This window comes from Capsicum annuum, unplaced genomic scaffold (genome assembly GCF_002878395.1).
Source record: "Capsicum annuum cultivar UCD-10X-F1 unplaced genomic scaffold, UCD10Xv1.1 ctg2470, whole genome shotgun sequence".
Lineage (NCBI taxonomy): Eukaryota > Viridiplantae > Streptophyta > Magnoliopsida > Solanales > Solanaceae > Capsicum > Capsicum annuum.
The window spans coordinates 362,457-374,597 of record NW_025830873.1 but is presented as its reverse complement, the minus strand read 5'-3'; the positions used below and the strand labels follow the sequence as shown (position 1 = coordinate 374,597).

Sequence of the window (12,141 nt, the reverse complement as noted above, 5' to 3'; positions counted from 1 at the left end):
TTTTGAGGAATTAAGTCTGTCAATTAATTACATTTTTATTAGTTAAAAAACAACCTTCTCTAATAAATAGACATTAATTTAAGACAAAAAAAAAAAAAGATATTATAGATAATTAAATATGCTGGTGTCTTACCGTGTCACGACTCTTGAGAATTAATTAACATAACAAAGTTTCTTGGAGAACAAGTTTTTGTGATAATATAAATATGATGTTGTTTTAGCTCAATTGTATCACAACTTCTCCTTAATAATATATCTTTTATTACTATTTGATAATCGAGTTTACTCTTTGGAATGGCAAATCTTCCTGTGGAAATCACTATGATTATCCTCTCAAATTTATCGATAAAATCTCTATTATGTACGATTTAAGTGTATTTCTAAGCCATGGCGTTGTTGGATTTCAAGTCCAAATTTGCGGCTCTCGAATCAACAGCAAAAAGGAGTAATGCGCAGCTCATTAATCCGCTTCATATATTTTTCCTCGCATAAAAAGGAATCATACCCAAGCTTTTGCATTGTTGGGTTCTTGTCATGGTCTTATATTGATAAATACTTACTTATTTGTGGAATCCTGTCACGCGATTTTCCATTTTCTTATGGAAGTTCCTTTCCTCCTTTTCCATTTTTTACTTTTAGGCATATGTGAAAAATGTAACACCAAAAGGATGTTTAAGTAATGCTTTCGCGCAAAGTTGATGCAATAAAATTCTCCTGTCAAACTTGTCTGATGGATATGTGGAAAATCCAGAGAGAAAGAATTCCCTGTTGGGAAACTTGTCATTGAAAAGTAAGTTTTCCCAGTATGAATAATTTATTTATCGTATCAATCCTCATGTCCTCGTATGCTAAGTTCCTATACTACAGTTTGGTATCCGTGGAGCCATTGTTCAAGCTTTATCACCTTTGCAACTTCATCACCGTAACAAGATTGCCATTCAAGCTGATGAGCATTTCGGGAAGATTGTCATGGCAGTTCCTCTTTTAGTCTGTAAGTCCTTTAGTTCAATAAATTTATTTTAGCATTTTGGTTCAACTGGTTTAAGAGCTATTTGCCATTCCTTTGCTTCTTGGTATCTATTTTTGTGTGTTCCATTTTGTTTATCCTAACTCGTGTTTGTCAATGGTGTATGTTCAGCAAAAGCTCTTGAACTCTTTCTGCAAGATCTTTGTGACCATACATATGATATCAACCTCAAAAAAGGATCAAAAACTATGAATTCTTTCCATTGTAAGTTTAGTTAATTGTTGTTTATGATATTACACACTGTATTAGTTCTTTGGTTAACAACTAACTTGGTCCCTCTACGTTACTCGAAACAATGTATCCAGATTTTTAATGAGCTTGATTTCCTCAAGGGTGTAATGAGCGGAATTCATCTAGGTGGGTCGGATGCTGGTGCTGAATCTGCTACCAAAAGAAGGTTAAAAAATTATACTTCCTATGATTAATTTTGATTTACATCATTAACAGAAACTTTAATGCACTAGACTGCCCTTTAGTGACATAGTTCATAAATAGTGCACATTCATTCTAGCAGTAACTTAGTAGCAAAATAATCTCACATTGGGAACAAACAAACAAAATCTGCGTACAGTTTAGTGTAAGTGAAGGTAGTGAGTGATGCCTAAATTTTGATTTTACCCGACGAAAGCTACTTTTATCTATATGACACCATTGAGATAATTCGACAAGTCATATTTCACCTTTGGAATACTGAGAGTTGATTTTGTTATTGTAGTGTCAAAAAACTATATGAATCGGTAATTATAGCAAAAGACCATCAATAGCTGACAAATTAAAATACAATCAAAAATCATAAATTACTTATAAAATGTTGAAAATTTATCAAAATATTTCATCCATAATAAAAATTAATGCTGAAAATACAAAAGGTTACATTCCTGATTCCACAGAATGAATCTTATTCAAGTCTCCTAAATAATCTGCGACTCATGTTATTTTCTCTTTTTTATGTCTCTTTTTCTCTTATCGTTGGAGAAATGTGCACTAGGTTCTTCATCAACGTCTACCACAGACAACACTCTCAAGTCTGCTTCTCTTTGCAGGGTATTTGAAGCAGAGTTTACTTCATTTTCAGCTATAAAATTCTAAAATTTCAAGAAAAAAAATTGTCAAAATCAGGTATCTTTATGAACTTTAACAAATGATCAATATATCTATATATAAGTTTGTGACGAGTGAGTTGTTCATGACTGAACTCTGGATACTGTGAAAGAAAAATAATAACATCACCAACATTCTATATTCTAAGTTAATTTATTTTAACATAAACCAACAAATTCAATTTTTCTGAAAGTAATGTGAACATATAATGCATGTTTCTTCACTCGGATAGGGACGATATTGCTTGATAAGATCCTTATCATCACTAAATTTAAGAGCAGAGTAAAACTTCATCATGTTGCTCTATATTATTTTTCTTGACGGCCACTCTAAACATGATCTCTCTATCCAAAGTGTTATCCATCTCTAATGGATATGAAGATACACCAACATTCTAAAATAAATAGTGGTATTAGAAGAGGTAAAACAAACAGATTCAAATATAATTTTATTATTTTACCTCAAGTAATCCTTTCACTAATTCAATGAAAGTCTTCCTTATGAGTTTTATCTCATATTGGTTCCAAAACAATAAAGTAATAAAGTCAGTCTCTACAAGATCTGTTACTTTCGAGAATAATTTATATCGGCAAGACATGTTTCAATTTTTTTTTATTTTTGTAATTATAATTTAATTTAATCATGATTTTTTTTAAAACTTGTGAAATGCAGAACTCTCAAGGCTTTCACACGTTTTGCAATAAAATTTACTGTCAAGTTCATCAATCTCCCTATTGCAATTCTTACAGCTCAGGTATGACCTTTTTTTTATCAAGATCTATATGTACTATGGTTGTTCCTTCCTATATTTATTAAAATAGCATAGCTAAATAATATTCACTTGTTATACTATAATTTAACATTGAAATAAATGAATTAGTGTTACTCACGTCCATGCACTCAATTAACTACTTGATTGTTTTAACTTCAACTGCTCCAAAAACCAACTCATCTGAAATAGAATAGTTTTGTTGAGAGGACAGTTGACTAATCATCTCGCATTTATCTCCACACACATTTTCTAGTCTATAAGTATTGAACTTTGTTAAAATGTCTATCATATAAAAATTTCTCTAGATTACTAAAAAAAATATAAATGGAGTACGTAGGAGTATATATAAACCAAAAAATAAAATCAACAACTTTAGACAGTTCAGGATTAATCCATAATCTTGAAGCAGTTCAAAAATTACTTACAGAAAATTTTTCTACACTTGTGTGTATATATGTAATTAAATGCGGATATATATACACTTTAAATAAAATTTTTAAATGTACATTGTTAGTTAAAAATCTTTAAACTTATGAGCCTGTATGAGTTGCATAACCACAATGACAGGTTTATCAGTAGATTCGTCCAAGTGTGGACGAATTTGTTAAACAAATTCCGCCTAGATAGTAGCTTCAATTATGTTATTCCTTTGTAAAAATGCACAATCTAATCATATAAAAAATGGAACAACTTAAGATGTATCAATGGTTATAATTATATATGCATTCTTACTTATAATCCTTGAGTTCCACATTCATAAAAGCATTGAACTTATCACCTTGTTTGTATTCTTGTAAAGGTCCATAAGCAACGATCTCTCCTATGATGTCTATCAAAATTGAAAAAAGTGCTTCTACATAGTATGACATATAATTGGTGAAACATTCATACTAAAAATTTGTGTAAAAAATAATTATCGAAAGGCTTAGTCTCATTAATATCGACTTGCTTTATCAAATACTCAAATAAGTGAAATTTAAATAAAATCTAATCAAAGCATGGATCGACAGTTTTCTGTATGCTTGTTCTATGAGTGAACATCAGTTTCATTTTGTGATTGTTGGTCTTTACTTTTGACTTATTTTGTACAATTTTTTTATTTCTGGTCTGAACTTAGGGATAACAGAGGTTTCAATGAATGCCTGAATATGATCACCCTATAAACAAACAATCCATAATAATGTCATATGCTTTCCAAAAGGAAAAAAAAAATATTACAAAAAATAGATAATGAAGTAGGTATACCTTGTTTCTAATGATACTATCTTGTTGGGATTTTCATGTTTTGAAACTTGCCACAAATGCATTATACAAATCACATATAGAGTTGATTTTAGCAAATATTTTTTTGATAGGTCTTGGATGGTGTGTTTTCTCCTCATGATGAACTTGAAATACATTGATATAATATGTATTTATAATAATGTTGTAGTTTTTGAATAAAAGTGTTGGTACAAGACTATATTAAGTTCAAATTCAAATTAAGGTATGATAAACACTAAGAATTGAGATAAAATTAAAACTCTGAAATTATAGATGTAGTTATAATCATTAATAAAAATTTAAAATTGTTATCTGATTAAAGTATTTTTTTAATTGCTGAAAATTAGGATTATTTAGGTAAAGAGATGTAGTTATAATCATCAATAAAAATTTAAAATTGTTATTTGAAAATCAGGATAATTTAGGAAAAAAATGAGAGGGAATATCTCTTTTTTGGTGATCAAAATATTTGGTGGCAGGATAATGTAAAAAAAAAGAGTTCTATTTTAAGTTTAATCCTCTAAAAAAAAAGGCACTTTCCTTTAGTTGTGGTACTCATTTTTTTACATTATCCTGCCACCAACATTTTGATCATCAAAAAGAACATTTCCTCTCACTTTTTACCCAAACTATCCTAATTTTCAACAACTAAAAAGATATCTTAACTAGAGAACAATCTTAAATTTTTAATGATTATATAATTTCAGAGTTTTAATTTTATCTCAACTTTTAGTGCTTATCATGACTTAATTTGAATTTGAACTTAGTATAATATTGTCCCAACAATTTATTATTAGCTCTCTGTAATTCAAAAACTACAATATTACTAAAAATACATATCATATCAATGTATTTCAAGTTCATCATCGCAGAAAAAATACACTATCCAATATCTATCAAAAAATATCTGCTAAAATTGACTCTATATGTGAGATATTGACTACTAAGATGCAATGAAATTTGAAGGTTCGTATAGTGTGTTTGTGTCAGGTTTTATTTTTCTATAATGTTTCCTTTTTTTCCTTTTGGAAAGCATATAACATTATTATGAATTATTTATTTATAGATTGGTCGTATTCAGACATTCGTTGGAGCCTCTGTTATTTTAAAGTTTAGACCAGAAATAAAAGAGCTGGAGTTATATTCTATGAAAAATTTTGTTATAGTACCAAATATGCTAGTCAAAAGTCAGTATCAACGATCACAAAATGAAACTGATGTTCACTCATAGAACAAGCATACAGAAAATGTTGATCCATGCTCTGATCAGACTTTATTTAAATTTCGCCTATTTGAGCATTTGATAAACTAAGGCGATTTTTATAAGACTAAATTTTTCGATAATTATTCTTTACACAAACTTTTCAATATGAATGTTTCACCAATTATATGTCATACTAAGTAGAAGTACTTTTTTCAATTTTGATAGACATCGTAGGAGAGACGATTGCTTATTAACCTATTAAAAAATACAAACAATTTTATGTCATACTAAGTAGAAGTACTTTTTTCAATTTTGATAGACATCGTAGGAGAGACGATTGCTTATTAACCTGTTAAAAAATACAAACAAGGTGATACGTCCAGTGCTTTTATGAATGTGGAACTCCAGGATTATGAGTGAGACTGCATATATAATTATAATCATTGATATATTTCAAGTTATCCCATTTTTTATACGATTAAATTGTGCATTTTTTTTATGAAGGAATAACATGATTGGAGCTACTTTTGAGCGGAATTTGTTGAACAAATTCGTCCACACTTGGATGAATCATTGATAAACATGTCATTGTGGTTATGCAAGTCATACAACCTCACAAGTTTAAAGATTTTCAACTAACGATGTACATTTGAAAATTTTATTGTAAGTGTATATCTATTTGCATTTGATTACATATATATACATAAATGTAGGAAAATTCTCTGTACGTAATTTTTTGACAGTTTCAAAACTATGGATTAATCCTAAACTGCCTGAAGTTGCTGATTTTATTTCCAGGTTTATATATACTCCTACATCCTCTATTTATATTTTTTTAGTAACTTGGAGAATTTGTTATATGATAGATATTTTAACAAATTTTTATACATTATAGAATGAAAATGTATGTGGAGATAAATCTGAGAGGATTAGTCAACTGTCCTCTCAACATAGTTATTCTATTTCAGATGAGTTGGCTTTTGAAGCAGTTGAAGTTAAAACTATCAAGCAGTTAATTGAGTGCATGGACGTGAGTAACACTATTTCATTTATCTCAATATTAAATTATAGGATAATATGTGAATATTTTTTAACTATTCTACTTTAATAAATATAGGAAGGAAGCTTCTATGTTGCTGCAACCATATTACATATAGATCTTGATAAATAATGGTCATACCTGAGCTGTAACAATTACAGTAGGAAGATTGATGATGATTATTATGTACGTGGGGGACTTTGTTTCGTCTCTTCCGAGAATGTTTACAAGGCAATGCTGATTATGCAACATCAGACCGCAGATTTTGGTGGTGAGTTTGTTATAGTTGCTAGTCTTAAAGACGAAGAATGGAGACCACTCGAATTCCCTTGGGATATCCTCTCAATGAGTACTGTTTTTACATTTCAGGGACGACAAAATATGTAACAATGATAAGACCAAGAGATTTGGGGAGGGTATGTGGGAGCGCTTTGATTCTTTTAACCAAGTAATTTATTTTGATCCCATCGCTGAAAAGTTTCATATGTTTCCGGTCCCTAAGCCTAAACCTAATCAAGAAGAGAATGTTATCATTGGTTTAGGAGTTTTAAATGAATGTCTTTGTATGACTCGATTAAAAGATGATAATAAGAGTGGTGTTGAGATATTGGTCATGAAGGAATACGGAGTGAAGAAATCATGAACATCCTTACTTTTCATCAGAAATTTAAGAATAAATCCTTCTTACTACTCTGTAGTGCCCTTTTTCATGACAGAAATATAGGTTCTTTTACGAGGAAAAATTGTTGCATACTATCCCAAGAATGATAATAGGAGAGACATTCTCATCGACAAAGAGAGCGAACTTAATTTTGGCGTCATCACTACCTATGTGTAAAGCTTGATCTCACCAAAGAAATACTACCGGAGTGAGAATCACAAACAATTTGGAGAGCTTTGAAGGAAAAGAGTTCCCCATAGAGGATCTTTTATTTATTTTTTATTTTTCTACTCTTAAGTTAAACCTATATATTGACTCAAGAAACACCAAAAATGCTGCTAAAGAACTTAAATCCATTACTCCAAAAGCCATTTATGCTAATCATCAATTATGTCATTTAAATAAAATTATAACGTCTCTTTCCAAACATTTTGTGCAGTTTCTCACTCCAGTAGTATTCCTTTGGCGACATCAAGCTTTCCACATATGTAACCATGGGGCCATATGTAAATTTCCTCCCTATCCCGACATCGAGAATGTCTCTCCTATTATCATTCTTAGGATTGTATACAATAACTTTTGAGTCATAATTCCATAAGAAGAATTTATTTCTAAATCCCTTATGATATATAAAGATGTCCATGATTCCTTTACTCCATATCCCTTCATAACCAATATCTCAGCTCCAGCCTTATCATCATCCAGGCGAGTCATACAAAGACATTGATTTGAAACTCCTAAACCAACTATAACATTCTCTTCTTGATTTGTCGAGGAGGATGAATATGATGTGGTACCTAGGTGCTCTTTAGGTGTATCAATTTTGGGTGTTAATGGAATACTTTCACGGTCTACCATGGTCAGCTCTAGCCCTTGTGAATATTCTTCTCACGATGATTTATCTTATTAAACGTTATAATGACTTCGTCTTGCAGGGTTAAAGTAAAATTGCAGATTTGCTCTGAGTCTTACGGTTTATCACATATTTCGGCTATATATCAACAAGCAAGCATTGCTAATTGCTTATATGTTTGTTACTCTATTATTTGTCTTCAACCGAGGGTCTACCGAATATAGTGTAATATACCTCACCTATCCAATTCAAAAGTTCAGTTTGAAAGGAATACTATGTCTCCTAGAATAATGTTAGACCTATTGTAGCTACAGAACCACGATTGAACTCAAATTATAGACTATTTAGTTGATGCGATTGTATTATCTATAAACTATAATATATAATGGTTAGTCGTATTAAATGGGGTGATTTTTCACGTGGACTAATCATGTGGCATTTTTCTGTCCACGTGGCGTGCTTGGTGTCATTTTATTAGAGAGAGGGGTATTTTTGAGCCAATTTTTTGTCCTTTTTCATTTTTACAATTAAATGTCGACACAAAGCTTTTTAATTAAATAGGGAAAAGGATTACAAAAAGTGTAAACAACATAAATCCCCTAGACAATGCAAATAATTACACAAAATCCCTTCTTGTTTTCTCTCTCCCTTTTTTTGCAAACATATTCATACATTCGGTCACATATTATACATTGGTCGAATGTATGATGTAACAGCAAATCCTATATTTAAGGTAAAAGAGTCTTTAATTATTTTACAGTTCCTTAATTAAAGGCAGTAATTAGCCAACATTAAGTCGTTTATTGATAGAACATGTAACTGATATTTGAATTTTAAAAATTTTGTTATACATAATTTTTTTTTCCTGTGATTCACGATCTAGAAAGCCAAAAAACAACCACTTTCTTCTACACCCGTTCTTCAAAACTACTAAAATCTTCTTCTACATACGTTCTTCAATACTAGTAAAATCAATATGAATATCCACGTATTGTTGCGACATTCTGAAATTCGGGAGTCAGAAATTAGTTATATGTCATACAAAAGTGACGCAATAGTAATTTCGGTAAAATACGGACGAGTCGGTCACAACCGCAGGACTTACGGTTTTTTTCCAAAGGAATCATGAAGAATATAATATGGTTTTCTATGTGCGGATGCTTTGAATGGTTTTGATTGTATAAATATTTTTTATTAATTTTTTTTTTTTTTTGAATGCTGAAGCAAGTAATATATATATATATTTTATTGATTATAGATGTTAATTTCTTTAATAAATGATTTATAGTAGTATAAAAATTTTAAGCTTTTTTTCTATATCATAGTTCGTAACCATATAACTTAAAGTTAGAACATGATTATAAATGCACATTAACTATGTAACTTACCCTCTATAGAAGTAAGTAATTGTTGAAACGCATGATGTATTAAACTATTGTACATTAATAGTTAATGTGTAATAAATTATGATATACCATTATACGTTTTAACATGTATGAGGTTCGAAATACAATAACGAAATTTAACTGAATTCAATTTTAAAAAAAAAAATTATATACAGTATCATTCCAGTAAATTTATGAATATATAATATGTTTTTATACAGTCAAATCAATGTATAATAAATGTCTGCCTTTCTAGTAAACGTTTGAATGTATAATAAGTTGTTATACATTCAAAGCAATGTATAGTGAAACTGTGCCATTCCAGTAAATTTACGAATGCATAATATTTGATTATACATTCGTATCAATGTATGATATAGCATCATACATTATAAATGTGCATGGTATTAACAATTTCTCTAATTTTTTTACAAGTGATAAATGTTTTACAACATGTATGATGTTATGTAATACATACTTTTAAAACGTATTAGTCTTTAGTTCAATGTAAGATTCACTTATAAGCAAAGGTACATAACAGGAAACATACTATGTGTTCAAAATACAATGTCACATTAATTAGTAACATGTTGTTTTAATCATTAACAAAATAAGTGAAAGGGAAATTCAATAAGTACCATGAATCAGTTAGTAATATTGCAGTAGTGTCTCAGTGACTAGAAAACATATTCTCATAAGATGAAGACATCCATATATGTAAATTAACATCCAGAAAGTAATCTTTGAATTCATTTAACATCAACTACAAAACTAAGATTTAGTTAATTCAATTCCGTCTGTTATTAAACAATGCTACTCTAAAGTAACAATTGCACTTTCATCAATTTCTTGGAGCACACTATTCCTTGGCCGAGGAGGATCACCATTATCACTCGTGTACCCTTTATTTTCCTTTTCTACTTCGTAATACCACAGTAATGAAGCATAGCGTGCACGTTCAATGCACTTGCTACCTTTCACTTAATATTTCTACATAAGCAGCCACAAAGACGCCACAGTCCCTGATTTAAAGAAAATAAAAATGAAGTAACAGGAAGTACATTAATTTAAACATAGTCATACATTATAAAAAAATTGTAATTTACTTACAAACTTTCAGATGCTTTCTGGGGTATGTTTTGAACATATTCAACATCAAATGCATTTTGATTGACATGTATGATGGTAGCTTATACATTTAAAAAATGTAATATCGGATATACTTATACATCTCAAATGTAATATCGGATATACTTAAACTACAGACAGACATGTATGATGGTAGCTTATACATTTAAAAAAAAAATCTTCTTTAATGTATAATGTCAACTTATACAATAATAAAACTTCATAACTGTTTTAATTTTTATAACTGGCAATGTATAACCTATATAAATACAATTCAGAATACACACATTATACATTAATTAGACAAAAAACTAATGTATAATGTATTATTATACATTAATAATTGAAGGTATGAACATAATCAGTACTTTAGGAAGACGTAGTCGATCGGAATCATCAAACTTCTTTTTACTTGTCGCTTTTGAACCAACCTTCTCCGTTCTAGAAGCGCAACTTCCTTTAACTTCTTCATTGTAATGGAGTCGTTTCGGTGCTTCGACCGATTCTCTGCGAAATTCGGATCCTTATAATCAAATTTACCAGGAACAAATCCGACGGGAATATCTTTTTCTTTTGAATCAAACTGAGAAATTCCTAAACTAAAACTTGGAGGATAATCCATTAGCAATTGACACTATATTGACTTAACAGTATTGTTAAATTGAACTACAAAACAATAAAATCAATTAAAGATCCAACTTATACTATATGAAAAAGAACGAAAAAAACAAAATGAACTTGAATATGATTGAACAATACAAAAATTTCAATATGCAACAAAACAAGAAACGGAAAACCCCTGAATTTGGTAAAGTTAAAAAAAAAAATTCAAAAATTTAATGAAGTAAATCAAAATAATCAATGAAAAGCTTGTACAATTAGAAAATTATTAACCTCTAAGTGGACGTTACTTGTATAATGTCGTGATTTGTGGTTTCAAAAATGGAGCAAATAACGGGAGGATAATGGATAAACTATGGAGCAAAAGTCGAAAGATGTAGGCGTGTTTTGTGATGTATAATATTTAAGAGAGAGAGAGAAAATAAAAAAGGAAAATTTGTGTAATTATTTTGAGGTTTGTGTAAATACTTCGTCAAATTGATATTTAGTGTAATATGATAACTTTAAGTTATGTATATATGTAAATTTTAGTAAAAACAACATCCCCGTTGAAACATTTGGCATTATATGGCCCAAACAATTTAAATGCCACATTATAGTCATCCTTTAATGTTACTCTTTTTTATCGACGACTTTACTCGTTTTTTTTGTTTCACAAACACTTTTTGTTGTTTTCTTTTTTGTTCAGCCTTTATTGACTTTTTTTGGTTTTGCTAATTTTTTATTTCTTTTTACTTTTTCCGTTGCACTCTTTTAATTTTTATTTTTTTGATTATATTAAATATACAAAAAAATAGAGTAAAAGTTTTGTTTCCATCTTGAACTATACACGAAATTATTGAGATATACCCGAACTTTAGGAAGGTCCTATTACCCCCTGGTCTAATTAAAACCGCATTTTTGTCAACCTTAGTGCATACGTTGCACATACGTGGCACAGTGGCGGAGCTAGAAATATTAGGAAGAGTGTTCAATAAAATAGGAGCTCATTAGAAAATGCTACAAAAATAAAAATATTTAGCAGCCACTGGGATTCGAACCCATACCCGGAGTGCCCTTGGCCTTTGCTGATCACCTTCTACTACTG

The 12,141-nt window shown here is 29.8% G+C and overlaps 1 long non-coding RNA gene across 4 annotated transcripts; it reads left to right on the top strand.

Annotated features, from left to right (window-relative positions):
• The first annotated feature begins 250 nt into the window (after positions 1-250).
• LOC124890779 lies at positions 251-7,994 on the top strand. 4 transcript variants are annotated; one of them, XR_007049336.1, is made up of 9 exons: positions 251-790; positions 868-991; positions 1,139-1,231; positions 1,333-1,424; positions 2,071-2,146; positions 2,801-2,882; positions 6,336-6,397; positions 6,485-6,677; positions 6,776-7,994. It is a non-coding gene; the product is annotated as an uncharacterized LOC124890779 (long non-coding RNA). The 4 variants fall into 4 exon arrangements; XR_007049334.1 differs by having other exon boundaries at positions 5,872-6,397; positions 6,485-7,991; XR_007049333.1 differs by having other exon boundaries at positions 6,485-7,938.
• The last annotated feature ends 4,147 nt before the right edge of the window (positions 7,995-12,141 follow it).